This window comes from Cetorhinus maximus, chromosome 7 (assembly GCF_964194155.1).
Source record: "Cetorhinus maximus chromosome 7, sCetMax3.hap1.1, whole genome shotgun sequence".
Taxonomy (NCBI): Eukaryota; Metazoa; Chordata; class Chondrichthyes; order Lamniformes; family Cetorhinidae; genus Cetorhinus; species Cetorhinus maximus.
In genome coordinates, this window is record NC_135885.1 from 110,905,856 (window position 1) to 110,922,793 (window position 16,938).

A 16,938-nucleotide genomic window follows, 5' to 3' on the forward strand; every position below is an offset into this window, starting at 1 on the left:
CCATCCACAAGATGGCATGCGCCTACAGTTGAACCCAGGCAGGCCAGGGGTTGGGGTGGGAGGTGCTCTGAGCCTGCTTAGAATGCTGGCTTCCAGCCTGCCTCTGGACGGCAAGCTCAGACAGCTGCATTATCCCCTGCCACCTATAGAGACCTGGACACCAACTGGAAGTCCCAGTTGGCCTCTGACAATTGGTCTGAAGTGGCCATTAATGGGTTCAGTTGGCTACCCGCCGTTTGTAGGTAGGTAACCACTTTTGGGAAAATGGCCTGGGGGCAGATTGGAACCAGGAAACTGGCATACTGGTCAGCAGCGCTATTTTTAGCACTCTCCTACCTTTGTGCCCGTCCCTGATGTGGCCTAAAAATACAGCCTAACAAGTTTGTGTAGATGTATTCTCAGTGCGACCCGCACTACCTTAACAGAGTGTGACAATATTGGTGAGTTGAGTGAATCTTAAATCTCTTTCTAAAAGTATAATATTGTATAAATTTAACATTTAACTGCAAGTGCTGTTTAAATTCTAAGTCTCATCCAAGGACCTAAATAGGGAGATAGAAGCCATCCATTGGCTGAAATAGTTAATTAAGGAAACTAGCTCAACCTGGTTTGTTCTGTACCTAGGATCAGTCCCTTTGTTTCAACTAAAATTGAAACATTCTCAGTGCGACTAGCACTGAATGCGATTTTAACAGAGTGCGAGAGTTTGGTGAATTGAGGGAGTTCGGTGAGGAGGGGAGGGAGGTGACCCCCCACCCCCTCTTTGTTTCTTTCAAATTTTTTCACACTACAGGTATTGGCTCTTGCTCTACTACGGGGAAGAAGCCACAAAGGAGTGTAGCTGGAGCTGCACCTCCCCTTGAAGACAGATTGAATCCCATAGCCACTACCTTCATGCAGAATTGCAAGGCAACCTGACAGGATTGCCCACTGCATTTAAAATGATACGTAACAACCCATCCACCTACAGCACTGTAGCCCTACCTGGTATGGATGCAGGAGAGGCCCCTTCAAGAAGGCAATCTTCCTATCATCCAGGCCCAGAAAGGCTGGCCCAAGTTCAGGAGCAAGGCTGTTCGCCTGTTGCCATGTCAACCCAAAGTACCTCGCAAAAGAACATGGAACACCCCAGTTGTGCTAGCACCTGAGTCGGACACTGAACTGGAATCCCCGAAAGAGGCCAAACTGCCATTAAAACACCCCAATCTCCTGACAAACAGCCTAACCCCAGTCCCTGGGTTTGAACAGCTGAACCCACAGGTTACCAAGGTTGGCAGGAAGCAGCTAAGCTGGACAAGGGCTGCTCAACCCCCATGATTAAAAGACCTGTCACTCACAGCATTCCCCTGCGAATAGCTCAGAGCAGCTTGACCATCACTCACTCCCTGCATGCTAACCACCCATTAAAACCCCCCAGACCCTTTAGAGGTGGACTCATTGTGGAGCATCTGTGATGCTGAGCAAGTTGTAGATAGCACGTTTAGCGAAGTGGTCACACCGCAGGTGAAGATTACACAGGCAGAAAGGGAATGGGTGACCATCAGGAACAGTAAAAGACTCAGGAAGGAAGTGCAGGAGTCCCCTGTGGTCATCCCCCTCTCTAACAGATATACCACTTTGGATACTGTTGGGGGGGGATGGCCTCTCAGGGGAAAGCAGCAACAGCCAAGTTCACGGCACGATGGGTGGCTCTGCTGCTCAGAGGGGCAGGAGGAAAACAAGTGGCAGGGCTATAGTGATAGGGGATTCAATAGTTAGGGGCACAGACAGACGCTTCTGTGGCTGCAAACGTGAATCAAGGATGGTATGTTGCCTCCCTGGTGCCAGGGTCCAGGATGTCATGGAGCGGCTGCAGGACATTCTGGGGAGGGAAGGTAAGCAGCCAGTGGTCGTGGTACACAACAACACAGGTAAACTAAGGGATGAGGACCTGCAAGCTCAGTACAGGGAGTTAGGAGATAAATTAAAATGCAGGATTTCAAATGTAGTAATCTCAGGATTACTCCCAATTCCACGTGCTAGTGTGAGCAGGAATAAGAGGATAGACCAAATGAACACGTGGCTGGAGAGATGGTGTAGCCGGGAGGGATTCAGATTCTTGAGGCACTGGGACCGGTTCTGGGGAAGGTGGGACCTGTACAAACCGGACGGGCTGCACCAAGGCAGAGCTGGGACCAGTGTCCTTGTGGGGGCTTTTGCTGGGGAGTTCTGTTGGGGAGTTTTTAAACTAGTGTGGCAGGGGAATGGGATCTCAGGAGTAGGATCAGATAGGTCAGATTCAGATCAGAAAAATTGAGGTAGAGCATTAGCTAGGGACGTTGTGATAGACATGGAGTTACAGGAGAAGCAAAGTTTAAGAAGTGTCCAGCAAGGGAAATTGACGGGGTTAAACTGTTTATACTCAATGCAAGGAGTATTACAAACAAGGTAGATGAGTTAAGGGCACAGGTAGACACATGGCAGCAGGATGTCATTGCTATAACGGAGACCTGGCTAAAGGAGGGACAAAACTGGCAGCTAAATATCCCTGGTTATAGAGTCTTCAGGCACAATAGAGTTGGAGATAAAAAAAGGAGGTGGGGTAACACTAATAGTTAAAGAATCAATTCCAGTTGTGAGAAGGGATGATATACTAAATGGGTCAACAAACGAGGCTTTATGGATTGAGCTTAGAAATAAAAAAGGGGCAGTCACACTACTGGGAGTATACTACAGACCCCCAAATAGTGAAAGGGAGATAGAAGAACAAATATGTAGGAAAATTTCTGATTGTAAAAACAAGAGGGCAATAATAGTAGGAGACTTCAGCTATCCTAATATCAACTGGGATTCAAACAATATTAGGGGCACCGAGGGAGAAAAATTCATGCAGTGTGTTCAGGAAAATTTTTTCATCCAATTAGTGACAAACCCAACGAGAGGAGATGCATTTCTAGACCTAGTCTTGGGCAATGAAGAAGGGCAAGTGGGTGAAGTGACAGTTGGCGACCATATCGGGGACAGTGATTACAATTCAGTTAGATTTAGCATTACCATGGAATACGACAGCGATAAGGCAGGAGTAAAAGTCTTGAACTGGGGGAAGGAAAATTTTGCAGAAATGAGAAGGGACTTGGCTGAGGTGGACTGGACAGCACTGCTGGAGGATAAAACTGTGGAAAACCAGTGGGAAGCACTAAAAAGCGAGATCCTATTTGTACAAAGTAGACATGTCCCCTACAAAATAAGGGTGGTACTGCCAAATCTAGACCTCCCTGGTTGTCTAGAGGAATACAGGGGAAGATCAAACAGAAAAAGAAAGCGTACGATAGGCACAAAGAACTAAGCACTGCAGATAGCCTTGATGAATATAAGGACGAAGTAAAAAAGAAAATAAGGAAATCAAAGAGAGGGCATGAAAAAAGATTAGCAAGTAAAGTTAAAGATAACCCAAAGATGTTTTACCAATACGTTAATGCTAAAAGGTTAGTTAAGGAAAAAGTGGGACCTATCAGAGATGAAGATGGAAACTTGTGTGTAGATGCAGAGGCTGTGTGAAGGGTTTTGAATGAATATTTTGTCTCAGTGTTTACAAAGGAAAGGGAGGATGTAGATAGTCCAGGATGAACACTCGATGAGATATTGGATGGGATAGTCGTAAAGAGAGAGGAAGCACTCGAAGGGTTGAAATCCTTGAAAGTTGATAAGTCACCAGGGCCAGATGGATTGTTTCCGAGGCTGCGAATGGAAAGTTGTCTCAAGTGACGTTCCACAGGGCTCGGTGTTGGGACCCTTGCTGTTTGTGTTATACATTAACGATTTGGACGTGAACATGGGCGGCACGATTGGGAAATTTGCAGATGACACAAAGATTGGCCGAGTAGTGGATAGTGTAGAGGATAGCCATAATCTCCAAAACGATATAGATGGGTTGGTAGAGTGGGCGGTAAAGTGGATTTTAACATAGAGAAGTATGAGGCCATACATTTAGGGAGGTCAAACAGTTACAGGGATTACAAAATAAATGGGAATATACTAAGAGGGGTAGATGAAATGAGAGATCCCGACGTACAAGTACACTGGTCCCTGAAGGCAGCAGTTCAAGTAGACAAGGTTGTAAAGAAGGCATATGGAATGCTCTCCTTCATTGGCAGAGTTATAGAATATAAAAGTAAGGATATAATGTTGGAATTGTATAAAACACTGGTGAGGCCACAACTGGAGTATTGTGTGCAGTTCTGGTCATCACATTACAGGAAGGACGTAATAGCTCTGGAGAGAGTGCAGAGGAGGTTTACAAGAATGTTGCCAGGGTTAGAAAAGTGTAGCTATGAGGAGAGATTGGATAGGTTGGGGTTATTTTCCTTAGAACAAAGAAGGCTGAGAGGTGACTTGATTGAGGTGTACAAAATTATGAGGGGAATAGATAGAGTGGACAGGATAAAATTGTTTCCCTTGATGGAGAATTCTAGAACCAGGGGACATAGATTCAAGATAAGTGGCAGAAGGTGTAGGGGGGGACATGAGGAAGAACGTTTTTACGCAGAGGGTAGTGGGTGTCTGGAATTTGCTGCCCAAATTGGTGGTAGAGGCAGAAACTTTAAACTCTTTTAAAAAGTATCTGGATCTGCACCTAAAGTGCTGTAATCTGCAGGGCTATGGGCCGGGTGCAGGAAGGTGGGATTCGAAAGGGCACCTGGGTGTCGTCAGGCTGGCATGGACAAGATGGGCCGAATGGCCCCCTTCTGTGCTGTAACTTTTCTATGGTTCAAGGGCACCTAATCAGGAGTCGAACAGGTAGAGTTCTGAAACCAATAGTTTTGCTTATGAGACATCCCCAACAGAGGAAATTCAGAACTTAGCCCAAAAAAATTCCCCATAAGGACAGATTTGAATCTTCCCAAGTCACCTAAACATTCCACATCCCAATGTCCTTACTGATGCACTAACCAGATTTAAACCTCAAAGAAAGAAGAAAATGCAGCAGGGAACTGCCAGCTCCACTAGCTGTGTGTCTGATGTGGCAGTGTGAATGAATGCATACTCCTTCACTTCCTATTCTTCCTTCATGAGACCACATATATAAAAAAAATAGAATTCACTTTTTTCTCTGACGCCGCGAGGACTGTGAGAGAACTAAGACCTCACGCTAGATATTTTTATAAAATACACACACGCATATATGTATGTGTATATATGTTAAGCTGGGCAATGGCCTTTTAAAATAGCAGAAGCTATGTCTGTCTGTGACCCTTGAACAAAATGAGCTACCATGGCAATATCATAGAAACTTGTACCTCATTATCTCTGAAGAGACAGTAATGATTCCCTGTGGCCTGCAGAGACCAAATTCAAAGAGAACGATACAAAGGCCATTTGCATTTCATAAGCCAGGCTGGCCAGCCAGAACCTATTCGTCTGCTAGGACAGAGGACCCCTTTCAAGTCTTAATGGCTGGGACATTTAACAGTCTCAGGAACTCAGACAAATGGATATACACCATTTGCGAAAGTCAGAGTGAAGACATGACGTGACATGGACCCACATTGTGGAACCTTGTAGAACTGCAAAGCTCAGTTTGCCTTTTTACCATCTACAAGCAGCAGCACAGAAAAGGGCCCTGCCCAGATTGAATACATGGCCCCATCTACACTGTCCCTATCAGAACTTCCGTACCATCACCTGCAGGACTGATTCATCTCTGCGTGCTTACCTCCTTATGTGAAGACAATGCCAGTGGAAAAGCAAATTATACAGCATTGGTTTTGAGCCTGCCAACCTCCATGAAGGAATACCTCATTGGACTTCGATTCTGGAATCTGGACCCACGTGAAACAATAATTCTTTTCTCTGTGATCCTTGCCCTATTAATCTTTCTTTTCGCTATCCCTCTTTTACTATATGAGTGCACAGAGTGCTATGTGACGACTGCCATCTCCTTCCCCCACCCTGCATATTTTGAGTGTGTGCAAAATTAGCTAACCCTTTGAGTTCATCCTATCAGGAGTTTGCTGTGGGGTTATTAATAGAAATTGGATCACAATTGGGAAATACGCCACTGCTTATAAAGGAGGAAGCAAATCGAACACTTTTCTATTTACGGATGGCGGTTAAGAGGAGAAATCATGGCTTTTCAATTAACCCCTCTCTTTTCCATAACAGCATCATTACCATCAGGGCAGGGGACCAACCCATTTTAATGAAGAGTGTAGGAGACCATGCCAGCAACAGTAACAATCATACCTAAAATGAGGTGCTAGCCTGGTGAAGCTACAACTCAGAACTACATGGATGTTAAACTGTGTTTAGTATGCGGTCACCGCTGAGTTAACCAATCCCACAAGCAACAGGTCAGATCAAACCTCTGATGACCTGCCACATCCAACTGTAAATGGTGGTAGCCAATTAAACAACTGAGCTGAGGAGGAGGCTCTAAAAAGATACCCATCGATAACGATGGTGAAGTGTGGCACATGAGCGCAAACATCAAAGCAGCCAGAAATGCCAAGTGGATGATCTATATTGGTCTCTTCCTGGGATCCCCACCATTACAGATGCTAGTCTAAATGCGCCAGATACAGCAATGAGCCTAGACAACATCCTAGTTGTAGTGCTAAAGACACGTGCTCCAGAACTAGCCTTACCCCTAGTCAAGTTATTCCAATCAAGCTACAACACTGACATCTGCCCAGCAATGTGGAAAATTGCCCAGATAGGTTCTATCCACAAAAGGTAGGACAAATCCAATCCAGTCAATTACCACCCCTTCAATCTACTCTCAATCATCAACAAATTGATGGAAGGTATCTTCAACAGTGCTGTCAAGCAGCACTTACTCATCAATCTGTTCACCAATCCTCAATTCGGATTCTGCCAGCTCCATTTAGCTCCAGACTTTATTACAGCTGTCCAAACATGGACAAAGGAGATGAATTCCAGGATGAAGTGTGAGTAATTGCCCTTGACACCTAGGCAGCATTTAACTGAGTGTGGAAACAAGAAGCCCTTATAGCCTGTTGGAAGGAAGGTAGCGGTCTGCCTTTTTATGATGGATCACGAGGTAGCCTGCAACTCTTGGATCCACATCCGATACTAAGATAACTGTTTAGTCCCACTCTGGCATTTTTTCTGTCATTTGAGGGGACTAGCTGGGTGATCAGAATGGATCAGCACTCTAAGATCCTGAAGCCTTTCCATACCTATTCCTGCCATGAATCTGTTACTTCTAACCCTTCAACAGGTCCAGGGATCTGCTGGTTAACATTAAGACATGCAAAGCATCAGGGCTTCTCAATTCAGGCCCCAAGTTGTTCAATCTAGTCATGAAAGATTCCTGTACAATTAAGTCCAAGGTCTCGGTAGCCACAGAACATTCCTGACGGAACTTGCAACTGGCTTTTACAACCTCTGCAACTTCAATGCAGAGAGCAAAGCTGCCATATACAATATACATGCAACTCTGATTGGCTATCATACGCCATTGCACAAACTCAGGTTGTGAATTTCTTCACAGCCACCATAAGACCTGAGAAGCGTATTCTCAGATGAGATATTAATGTTCAATTAGCAGCTATGTTCTGTCTATAGGATCTGTGAGGGAAGGATCCCAGCTCTTGGCAGCTAAGGAAAGTCTCGAGCTTTCCCTTTGCTAATTGCTCTCTCTTTGCTAATTGCTCTCTTTCTGTTGCTACTTGAAATTACATCTCCTAATTCACCTCTTCATGGCAGTACTCCATTTCTAACCTAACTTGCTAAATCCCCAACAGTAGATGTACCCCAAATGGTGCTGTATCAAGTGAATTAGCAACATAGATTGCTGTGAAGCATTGACTTGTTCATTGACACAAGGGGCTGGATTTTCCCCTCCCTGGTGGAAATGGGGGACGGGTTAAATTCCAGGTCGTGAACCCGCTTCCATCACCAACCTTCTGGGAAGTGGGATTTTACAAGGATCAGGGTCTTAATTGGCCTGGATACCCAAGGTGGGAATGGAAGTGGGCTGACTCTGGAGCCGGCAGGTTAAAAGGCCTGCCCATGTTTTGTTCTGATTTGGGGTGGGAGAATTCGGCCCAAAGATACACTTGTTGCTCTGAAATGCTAGGCACCAAAACACAAACTTATATAGTCATTGATCTATAGTACAGCATAAAAAATTGGAGATTGGCATATCCTGGGCATAAGAGAGATTATGTCATTCAATCACAATTAAACATACAAAAATGAAGCAAGGAAAAAATGATGGCACTGATTCAAAGGATAGGAGATCCATTTTTTATTTGAAGTAAAAAAATTACAGCTGAAGGCTATACAGATTTTAGAGTCAAACTGGAACAGTTTATTTGAGAACTACATACAGGGAGAATAAATTTAAAATTGCTCAATTACAGAGGCTAAGTGCAATATCAGGAGAATTAGAATTTGAACCTGTTACATTCTGAGAGGCTACTTTTTTTCAGAAGCGATACATGAAGAGTCTTAACTCTGCTTAACTCTTTGAGAACTGTATAGAAGTGCTTATATGAGGATTGTAAATAGGGAGTCAAAAGTTAAGACTATTAATTCTTTAAAGGCTATATGCAAGAAAAATCCATACCTATTTAGCTATAAAGACTGTATATGACTGGATTCTGGAGTGCCAGAAAACTCTGGTTAACTCTTCGAGAACTTTGGATGGTGGAAGAAGTAGAGAACGTTTATATAACGAATAATCAGAGGTTAGGCTTCTCCAAGATCATGAACTTAATCTAAAAAAAATTCAGTTCTCAGTGTTGGTAATATAAATTTATAGAACATGGTTATCCGATATCATTTTATTGGAAAGAAATACAGCTTTTAAAATGTAGTCATCTTCATCATTTGACATCTCCCAAAAATTGAAAAATTGTTTATTTTAAAGCTGCATTTTACAAAATTAACATATATGGGAGTAGATAGATTAACTGCAGTCAATAGACTTGTTAATCTATCTTCCCAACTCCATTAAATGGATCTCGCCTCCATTCAGCTGTTCTGATACCAATCGCTGCAATCTTAATTAGTGCAGGTGGGTGAGCACTTGTAGCAAGTGGTTATTCTGTGATGCTAATAAGAGCCCAAATCTTCCAACGTGTGGATCATCAGGGACCAGACACACGACTGAAAATGTGTGTCAGCACCTTGCAGAAACCCTGATATGTGGACCTACATGGGAACTGCCCAGGAAGTTTAAACCTCCAATGGGCAATTCCCTTGATCCCCAGGACCCTCCACGAATGTTTCCTCTGAACTAGACTGGAGACTTCAGCCAGATTTGCACGATTTACCTGGATAGTTACCCAGGAGGCGTTAAACAGATTAAAACCTGGTCTAACACCTGGGTAACTCCACAACTGGGCCCCCAAAGATCACCTCCCTGACCACCCCCCATCACCTGACCAGACGCAACCTGACTACCCCCCAACACCTCCCCCAACTAGCCCCAGACCTGACCAGACTACCCCCTGACCACCTGACTACACCCCAACCTGGCCACCCCCTTGACTTGCCTACCCCCTGCCCTGACCTAACTACAACCCAACTACCCGACTACCCCCAACAACCCCAAACACAAAACTACCCCCTCCAACCAGACCTCATTATTCCCCTGACCCTACTACCTGCCTGACCACCCATCCACCCCCATCCGACCTGACCCAACTATTCCCCATCCAACTACCTCCGACCACCTGACTACTCGTGAACCTGATCTGACAATGCCCTAACCACCCACTACCTCCCTGACCAGAACCGACTACCCCTCACCACCTGACTAGCCACCCCGTCCCGACCTGACTATCCCCCCAACCAGCCTACTAATCCCCACCTCCACCTCACGGAACTGCATTCGGTCTCCCGATCAGACTGGCCCCCACATTCACCCCACCCTTTACCTTTAGATTTAATGCCATCAGTGTGGGTTTCCTGGAGCTTGAGAATCTGGTAGAAAATGCAGTGAAAAGGGCAGCAACCAGCAGATAAATGCCATTCAGGCATTGCTTGTGCGACAAGAGGAACAGGAATGCTTCTCTTTAGAATCTCAAGTAAACCTTCTTCCTTTCTTGCAATTGGCCTCCCTCCTTCCTGCATTCTGATTTACCCCCAAGCTCCATGGGCAGAATTTTTATGGGGCAGGCCCTGCACCCCGACACGTAACATGATGCGCAACGACGTCAGGGTGCGTCCCGACGTCTCCATGCGCCATCGCGATATTTCGGTAGGCGGGCACGTGATGATCTCTGATGTGCACCTGCCATTAATTAACAGGCCACTTAAGGCCCTTGAGCCAGTAATTGACGCCAATTTTTCAGTGCCCATGCGATCTTCAGGTTGTCACACAGGTGTAACAGGCAGGCGGGTAGGCCACATTTTTATAAACCTCATCCAAGGGCAGGATAAGAGGGGTGAGTGGGGTTGCGAGTGTTATTTGTCAGACATTTAATGCTTAAACTTATTGCTACTTGCCTGTGTCAGCAGGAATACTTCAAAACTCTTCACAGCTTCTTGGACAGGAGTAACAGGCTTCAGGTCAGGACCCTAGAGTAAACATCATTTTTGGGGCCTTCCTTTTCCCTGGGAATGGGAGTTGTGCTCTCCACTGGAGGGACTTCCTCTGAGGAGGGTGGGCCAGAGGGGGAGGAGGCCAGGAGTCCACATTCAGCCTCCAGGGGAGCCACCTTTGGGAGGCCAGGCACAGGCAAAGGGGCGCAGGGCCAACAGGAAGTCCAAGGCAGAAGGGGCCGCAGAAGATGCCACTATCCTGCTGCCAGGGTTTACAGGCGACGAAGCAGCTCAATATGTCTGAGGTGCTGTGCCAAAGGAGGCTCCATCTCTCAAGGGAGACAGTGACCTCCATTTGTCAGATGTTAGGCCCTGAGATCTGTGCCAACTGTGTGGGTGGGTACCCCATGCCAGAGGTGTTGAAGGTCATGGCTGCCCTCAACTCCTATGCCTCTGGCACTTTCCAGGGGTCGGTGGGTGATGTTTGCAGAGTCCCCAGTCAGCTGTCCAGACTTGTGTCAAGCAGGTGACAGACGCTTCGCAACGATTGCTGGGTTCCCCAGTATCTAAGGTGCAATTGATTGCACACATGTGGCCATCAAGGCACCAGCAGGTGAGCCCGGTGCCTTTGTCAACAGGAAGGGATTCACTTCTTGATCATGCAGATAGTGTGTGATCACAGGATGCTGATTCTACAAGTCTGTGCAAGGTACCCAGGCAGCTCCCACGACACCTACATCCTCAGACACTCCCAGGTGCCGAGGCTCTTAAGTGCTCCAGCCGGCTAGATGGATGGCTGCTGGGTGACAAGGGCTATCCCCTGAAAAGGTGGCTCATGACGGCCTCCCCGCCATCCAAGAACAGAGGCCAAGCAGCAGTACAATAGGTGCCATGGCACCACAAGGGCTGTGGTGGAGAGAACTATCGGTCTTCTTAAGATGCGCCTCCGATGCCTGGACCGTTCAGGGGGCACACTCCAGTAACCCCCAGATCATGTGTCGCTGATAGTGGTTGCATGCTGCACTCTTCACAATCTGGCGCTGGAAAGGGGGGACGCAGTGGACGACGAAGATGAAGACGCAGATGCTCCAGCTGCACACAATGAGTCCAGTAGTGAGTCCGAGGATGAGCACGCACAGTAGAACGCTGAGGGGGTAGACGCTGACCCAGGCATCCTCCAGGAAGGCAGGGACACCTGGGAGGTTTTAATCCAACAAACCTTCAGCTAGACCACAAATGGACCTCCACCACACGCCAGGGCTGCAGGCTCCATACTCGACACCTGAGAGCAACATTTGCCTGGTTAGGAACATTAACTATGTGCCTTGTCAGTAAAGCTCAATGACAAACATGCCACTCATAACATCATGGGCTCCTGTCCACCTGCTGGCGCCATGGGCACTCTCTGTCTCCACCTGCACTTCAAGCAAGTGTGAAGTGCCCTCACCGCTGTGCCCCGGGACACTAGCCTACGATCTAATTCCAACCGAGGTGCTAGTATCTGCGCTGATGCCTGCCTGGCAGAGATAGTGTGATGCTGGTAATTCTAATTGTTCTGAGCCCCAAGGTGTTAGAGGTGGCCCCTCTGCCTCCTCCTCCTGGCCCTGCTCTGGTGATGCTGAAAGGAAAACTCACCCTGAGCCATGTTCACATGTGAAGCATTTAGTGAATTAACAAAATAAAGCAGGAAAGAAACTGCAAAGGTCTTCAGCATCTCACCAACTTGTCATCAACTAATAGCGGGGCAACATAAAACCACCAATGAGAAGCCCATGGTGTGCCTAAGGTGCCTTAAGTTGACGTTTCCAGGTGCTACATGCCACCCTCTCGCTGGCACTGGCATCTGAGACAGCCTGCTCACTGTGCTGTCCTGTTGGCCCCGATGACCTTGGCGGGCGTCCTCTGGCCAGTAGAGCCTTTGATGGCCCCGCCTGGGAGGGAGCGGTCAGTTCCAGGGCTGGCATCTCTCCAGTTGCCGCAGGCTCATCAGATCCCATGGTCACTGCCAGAGGGGCAGAGGAGCTGCTACCTTCATCCGGAGTGCCCTGAGAGGAGCCTGCAGAGACGACAAGCAGCTCCTGCGCTGACTTGAGGTTGCTTCGGACTTCCCTGCTCATCACTGATGGATGGGCACCCAGCTGGGATACTTGGTGCCCAATCCATCTCCCACACCGGCACTGACCAGCTGAGGTCAATGCCGCTGTGAGGGTTTGCAGGTCCGAGCGCAACTCCAGGAGGCCCTGATTGTTCTCCTCTCCCTGAGAGTCACCACTCTCTCCGTGGAGGAAGCATGGCACTCAGCCATGATGCTCATTGCACCCGTGATGCTCCGTTTGGACTCCTCTATCATGGAGACCATGACATGCATTGCCTCATGTATCTCCGCCAGAATCTCATGCATGGACTTCCAGCGTCTGTTGTCTCAGGGAGGACTCCAGAGGCGCATCATCAGCCACCAACTGAGCATGTGCCTGGTCCCCTGCAGTCCTCCGACTGCCGGCGCCATGGGCACTCTCTGTCGCCACCCACACCTCAAGCGAGCGTGAAGTGCCTTCACCGCTGTGCCTCAGGACACTAGCCGACGATCTAATTCCCACTGAGGTGCTATTATCTGTGCTGGTGCCTGCCTGGCTGAGATGGTGTGATGTTGGTGATTCTAATTGTTCTGAGCCCTAAGGTGTTAGAGGCGGCCCTTCTGCCTCCTCCTCCCGGCCCTGCTCTGGTGATGCTGAAAGGAAGAACAAGGACATTTAATTAGTTCAATGTGCATGCCTGTCCCCCGGATCAGCATATGCTCATCCTTCCATAATCAACGGTCAACCCATGTTGGAAGCTTCAATCACTGAACATTCAGCAGTGGGTTGGCTGCTGGGACACACATGGTGACCTCAGTGCATGGCAATCTTACCTCCCCCAGGCACTCCAGCCTCACCACCACCGGTGGACCTGGGCACATGGTGCCTCTCCAGCTCCATTGCCTCCTGCTCGTATCTGGTGATTATGGCCAACAGGGCCTGGCCTCCGCCAGTCTGCATCCGCTTGGCAGTGTTGTGTGCGGTCTTCTCCTGAAAAGGAGAGAGGAGCATTGATTAGTCCACCCTGTACCTGGATTGCCATCGCATCCCTGCCACCCCCACCTGAGTGGGACATTGCAGGGCTCTGGTGAATCGTGACCCTACAGCTGTTGACACTCACACCAAGAAGCCAGGGCTGATCCCCCTTGCCCTCATGCTGCCTCCATCACATTTGCCACCACACCGTTTCACCTTGCAAGGCAAGGACGCACAAGCACGTGGAATGCCAAGGGCAGCAGATGGATGGGTGCCCCGCCACCTGGAAGCTCCCCTCCCAGTCAGTCAGCACCCTGACTTTGACCTGTTTTGCAGTTCCAGCACTGCGCCTAGGTGCAGATCCTTGAGGTTGCCCCCAAAACAGCACTCTGGGTGTCAGTCTACCATATGCTGCGTGTGCAGAACCCATCTCAGCACAACCCTCTCAGGGTGAACTAGGGTAATATCTGCCGGCCCACCCAGTGAGGGACACAAGCTGTGAATGATTCAATGCTGAAACTGCACTCAGGGTTGGTTGGGGGGAGGGCTAGGGGGAAAGCCTACCTGCTGTGTTAAGTTATCTATGCCAACATGGTACTCACCCTTCCCGAGCGCAAAAGGTCATTGAAACGCTTACGGCACTGGACCCAGGTACGTCGCATCACGTCCTGGGAGCCAACTATGTTTGCCACCTCCTCCCAGGAACGTTTGGTCACATTGGGGCCTCCTCCTCCCATCCCTAGGAACAAAGAACTCTCGCCGTGCTGCCACCTGCTTGAGGAGGACAGCAAGGCACTCATTGGAAAAGCGAGGGGCACAGTGCCCCGCTGACCTACACTCCTGCCTGGCCTGGTCACCAGCAGCGTTCTGGGGAGCCCTTCTGTTTGTCATGATTCACAGCCTTTGCAAGGCGCAGAAGCGCTATTTAAACAGGCCTGCTGGTTCGCCATTGGACCCACGGTCATTGCAGTCCCACTGCCACCCGCCCACTACCGCTGTCCTTGGGAGCCATGTTTCATGCTGGGCGGGCCTTAATTGGCCCGCCCACATAAAATGGCAATGCGGAGCCGATTTCAGGCAGCGATCAGGTCTGCACCCGCCCGCGCTGCTCCTGAACCAGTGGGGAGAAAATTCTGTTCCATGATCTCCCTTTCACCTTCCATCCATGATACTTAGTAGCCTCCATTCCACGTTCTACCACCTGACTTTCCATTCATGATCTCTGCCTTTCTCGTCCCTGTTCTCCAGCTGCAGCATACCAGTACAGGCCTTCTTGCCCCAAGACTGGCCAGCCTCTCAATCTGTTTGGCAGCCAGCTGGGAAACAGAGAAAAGGAATTAAGTGAGATCCAACCACCACCTCCTGGTGAATATAGAGGCCATTGTTACCCAAATATCCAGCCTAATGCGAGCCAACAAAAGTGCAGTATCCAAGCTTTATGTTTCGAGGCATTACATGATATGTTAAAGAGCTGGAAGATTACCTGAATGCTTTGTAGCCTCAGCGAGACTGTACTAAGTTGAGCGTAAAGTCACTGTGACAGGTGTCCTTGTGGCTATATTCCTCAAATAGATACATTCTTACATTGGCAATCTTCCTCAGGCCTGTTAACGTTTTCTTCATTTCTGTTAAGCTTTAGAAAGATGCTGCATCAGATATAAATTCTAAAATAAGACAACAGCTACTTGAGTCAGGTGCTTTGTGCATTGCATAATGATTTTTTTCTTATTTTTCTCAGAGATGGAAGTATTGCATGGTGATGTGGCCATTCTCCTAAAGGGCAATTCAATCATTTGAACAGACTGGAGTAACTTGCCCGAAGGTATAGATCTATGGTTATCAAAACTAACTTAACTGTACTGTGGAGAAGAACGGATAAGAAAGAGACAAATGCCTTAAAATAAGTAGCTACGGAAACTGTGGTTGCTAGCTTTTCCCTTGCTTCCATTTCGGACTGTCTATTTTGTTTTTGTAAGGAGCAATACATGCTTTGAGTGCATTATTTTGTTGTGTATTTTCTGTGCTAAGAGAAGCTGTTTATTTCCATAATTTTAAAATAATCTTGAACAGAAATTTCCATGAGCTAGACATGTAGAACACATTATAAAACTTCCTTTTCTCACCTTTCATTATTTCTGTACAAGATATGGTTCAGCCTCTTCCATTTTGAAATAAAAGAATGTATTGCATTGCCCATCTATACGTCTATTTGTTGGTTCAGCTATAGCTCTTGTAGCGCAGTGGGTAGTGTCTCTGCTTATGAGTCAGAAGTACCAGGTCTGATCCCACACCAGGACTTGATGGCCAAGGAAGGCATGTTCATAATGTGTACAAACTGGTTGAGGTCAACCTGCAAATCCTTCCAACATGCCAATGATAGGTGGTAAGAGCAGGAGAGATTCCTGGTCAGCCACGTGATGGAAAGAAAATTGGAGCCTCTACCATCACTATCCATAGCTCCAGACTACAAACATGCATGCAAAAGTGCATGTTGCCACAGCAACTCGGAATTCCTGAGTGAACACACTATAGAGTTTGTTCAAGCTCCAGGTGCAATATTATTGGTCATGAAAGGACTATTAGGCTTGTTCAGGATTAGGAAGTGCAATTTAGCTTTTCAATTTCAAGCTCTAAAGCTTCCTACACTCATTTATTTAAAAGTTTCCAGTCGTGTACCCAAAGAATTCTGAAGATGTGCTTAATGCACGCATACACACACACACACAAATCTCCAAGCTTATCAACGATCTATAAACACAGGAACAAAATTCTGCATATCTAACTTAAGTATAAATAATTTAATTGATTGCCTTATTGAATCAGAATTATACTAGTGTCTATAAACCCTTCCTCTCATCCACCTTTAGTTGTCATTCTTCTCACCTGTGCTACAGCTATTACAGTTACAAACCTAAACCATAACAGTTAATAACTAAAACAAAATTGTATAGCATAGAATTGAAAAAAATATAGCAGAATAGTATAGTTACAACATAGAAGGAAGCCATTGGGCTATGCAAGAGTATTTAGGTAGTCCCACCGCCGCCCCCCCCCCCCCCACTTTCCCCATGACCCTGCAGGTTTTCTATCTTCAATTGCCAATTGCTTTCCAATTTCCTTTTGAAAACCACAACTGAATGTGCCTCCACCACCCTGTGACAGGCAGTGCGTTATAGACCCATAGACCCTAACCACTTGCTGCATTAAAAAATGTCTGCTCATGTCTCCATTAGTTCTTTTGCCAATCTTCTTAAATCTGGACTGAGTTCCTTGTGGGGTATTTCGCTAATGCTATTGGGGAAGGCTTAAAGTAACTTGGCAGGGGCATGGAAACCAAGAGATAATACCAGAGAGGAATACCAAAGTGCATAGAATAACGAAACAGATACATTGC

At 47.2% G+C, this 16,938-nt stretch overlaps 1 protein-coding gene across 1 annotated transcript in view; it reads left to right on the forward strand.

The window, feature by feature from the left end:
• The window catches only part of LOC144682980 (uncharacterized), a 110,062-nt gene extending 94,330 nt beyond the window's left edge, over positions 1 to 15,732 (forward strand). Inside the window, exon 8 of the mRNA XM_078545913.1 lies at positions 15,283 to 15,732. The gene's annotated coding sequence lies outside the window, so the exon portion shown is untranslated. The remainder of the gene's footprint in view (positions 1 to 15,282) is intronic.
• Positions 15,733 to 16,938: the final 1,206 nt, after the last annotated feature.